Here is a 3,569-nt window from a genome sequence, read left to right on the forward strand (position 1 = left end):
AACCAACATCATACTCAATGGTGAATGATGAATGGTGATTGACTGAAAGCTTTCCCCCTCGAAGGTCAGGAACAAAACAAAGATGCCTCCTTTCACCACTGCTATTCATTGTTGTAAAAGAAGTTGTAGCAAGGAAGGAAGAATTAAAATTATCTCTATTTACAGATAACATGATCTTATATAATGAAAATCCTAAAAAGCCACAAAAAAACAACTAGGGATAATAAATGAAATCAGCAAAGTTTCAGGGTACAAGATCAACACACACAATTCAGTTGTGTTTCTATATGCCAGCAACCAAATATCTGTGAAAGAATTAAGGAAGCAATTCCATTTACGAGCACATCTAAAAGAATAAAATACCTGGGAATAAAATTGACCAAGGAGATAAAAAGAGTTATTCATTGAAAACTACAAAACGTTTCTGAAAGAAATTAAAGAAGTTTTAAATAAATGAAATACATCCTAAAATAGGAGTTAAATTAATAGAAACAGAAAGTAGATCAGAGGTTACCAGGGGTTGAGGGGTGAGAAGAATGGAGAGATTTTGCCTCATGGTTATAGAGTTTCTGTTTGGGTTGATAAAAAATGTTATGGAAAGAGATAGTGGTGATGGTTGTACAACATTGTGGATATAATTATGCCACTGAATTGAATGGTTAACATGGCAGATTTTGTTACATATATTTACTAAAATTTAAAAAATTAATAACGTAATATGCCAAAAACAATTGAGTCATACACTTTAAACAGGTGAATTGTATGGTATGTGGATTATATCTCAATAAAGCTGTTTTAAAATTAATGATGCAGAAGAAAGAGGGGGAAATTGCTAGAATCTTACCCTTGAGTAGGCAAGAGAAGATGAGATCTACTATATACTTTCCAGAGCATGGCTTAGATAGGAATGTGAATAATTCATCTATAGTGACAAGGATGTAAGTCGAAGAATATGGACACAAATGCAGGTAGCAGCTTTGGAGGTTGGGAGCAGGTTTATCAATCTTAGCTGTCTTAAAGGTATGTCAAGTTACACCTTTCTTACAGTGTTTATTTCAATCTGCTTAGTGGATCCTTGGTTGTTCTTTCCCTTCCCATCATCATTCCATTGCAAGTTTCTTAAAGGGGAAGAAAATTACTTATTCACCTTGAATTTCCATAGAACCCAGTGTAATATGTCTTTAAAATGCTTTGAATGAATGAATAAATTATGGATACAATAGACATTTAGGTTCCCCTAGTTCAGTTGGTTTTCATTTCCCATCTTCAGTTTAGCTCATATTCTCTACTTCTGTGTCATACAGGGCCAAATGAGAAACCTTAGCATCCACCCAATTGTAGTCATGTGACAGTATTCTCCCATTCCTGTTTTAAAATTTTTTGTTTTTGCAAGTTCTTCTGTTCTTAACTATAATCTCATCAAGTGTTGGGCATTGCAAAGAGGGATGTAGATAACCATGAGGCAAAAAATAAATGACTCAGCCTTTGGAGAATTGGATATCTAGTTGATACATGAGATAGACTTAAAATATTTATGAATGTTATGATGAACAAATTCTAACCAGTATACGTTCCATAGGGCTTTGACCCTTTGGGCTTTCACAGTCAGGTGGAATCAGAGAAAACTTCTTGGAGAGTTTTGAACAGGTTAAAAAGATGATGAATATAGATTTGACTGAAGGAAGTAAAGATCTCACCACGGTAAATAGCTAAAGCATACAGATATAATGAGAAAGCCATGCGAGGGAGAAGGGCTAAAGAGAATAAGTAGAACATAGGTTAAGCTTTCTTTTAATAAATCTGAAAGAGATTACTTAATGTTTCAAGCTTTATGTTGTGATTCTTGTGACTATTTAATTTAAAGTATAACATATTGAGAACGTGAAACCAAAAATGACTCTAATCAAATGGCACAATCCAAGAAATGTTTTGAATACTCGGAGAAACTTACTAAATATTATTCTGCCTTGTGTTCTTATAAAATCAAATGTCATCTCAGCATTTTTTGGAAATGGTATAAGAGCTAACATTTATTGGGTGCTTGCTCTATGCTACACACTATTCTATGTGCTCCACATGCATTTCAGTTAATTTTTGCAACCATTCTATGAGACGAACCTTAATAACCACCTTTTTCATAGTTAAGGAAATGAGGCACAGAGAAAATAATGTAACTATCTCAAGGTTACACAACAGGTAAGGTTTTGAATCCAAGAGAGTCTGTCTTTCATGATATGTGACTCCTCTCCTGCAAAGCAACAATGGCAATCAGACAAATTTTCCCTCTCAAAAGATTCCTTTTGTGGGGACAAATTTATGCATGAGAAACGGAAGACAGGGGGCAGAAGAAAAATGAGGCGGGGAAAATCGTCTATACATTTAAAACAAATAATTATGGGGAAAAGATTATTAAACAAAAAGGGTACTCCATATGATAACACCAGATCATTCAATATGAATATCACTTTTTTTTTCACCATGTAAGGTGGTAGAGGAAGTAAAAAGATGCATGAATCTATTATTGCCTTAGGGGTGTCTATAGTCTAATGAGAGAGCAACAATGACAAATAATGAATATTTATCCCAGGCTAACAAAATAAATCCTATTCTTGAGGCATATGTACGGTGAGAGCACAGCGAGAAAGAGATTAATTCTGAGTGGATAGTGGAGAGAACTTCAAAAAGGAGCAGGCCCTTGAGCTGAGCTTTGGAGGACAAGTGGGATTTTTACTAGGTAAAGCAGCCAGGAAGCAGAGTCTGGGTATGAGCAAAGGGTGTAGATGTGGAAGGTCACAGAATAGTTAGATGTGAATACTGCATGAGTAGAAAAAGGAACAGGAGGCAAGAGAGGCCATGGAGTTCTGATGGTGGAGGGCCCTGGATGCCACAGACTGAAGTGTATAAACTTAACTTTTTAGGTAATGGGATTTGTCTTGTATTTTGAGTCATAATATGAGCTCTTTGAAAGCAAAAACAAGGTCCATGTCTCAATCACGTCTGAATTCCCAGCACCTCATACAACATCTAGAACACAATACACACACACATATATACACATACGCACACACAATGGGTGGATGGGTGGATGAGACAGATTCAACATAAGCCTTAGAAGTACAAATGACAGCATATAATGATTAATTGGATATTTGAGCATCAAGAGAGAGTCAAAGATGACGTGAAGGTTCCTAGCACAGCTTACAGAGAGTACAAAAGGACAAGCTGGTTTGAAGAGCTGAGAAATATTTTAATAAATCTAGGCACCCTTCACTTAAAAATGTGGAGTGGGGGGTGGGGGTGGGAGTGGGACACCCAGCGCAGAGGAGATAGGAAGGCATCGAAGTTAGTAAGCACAGTCTGGAAGTCTCTGTGTCTGTAGACAGTATTCAGGAATATTCATCACTCTCCTGGGCCCAGGCAAGCTTCTAGGGTTTGCTCAGGAATGTCAGATGAATCCATGCCCTTGGGTGTAGGGGAAAGGTACTTTCCTTCAAAGCTTTCCCTATCCTATCCTCAGGTTTACCTAAGGTAACCATCCCTGTTTCTCTCTTTATTCATTTCTTTGCCCC

The sequence above is a fragment of the Pteropus vampyrus genome, unplaced genomic scaffold, assembly GCF_000151845.1.
Source record: "Pteropus vampyrus isolate Shadow unplaced genomic scaffold, Pvam_2.0 Scaffold139, whole genome shotgun sequence".
NCBI classification, from domain to species: domain Eukaryota; kingdom Metazoa; phylum Chordata; class Mammalia; order Chiroptera; family Pteropodidae; genus Pteropus; species Pteropus vampyrus.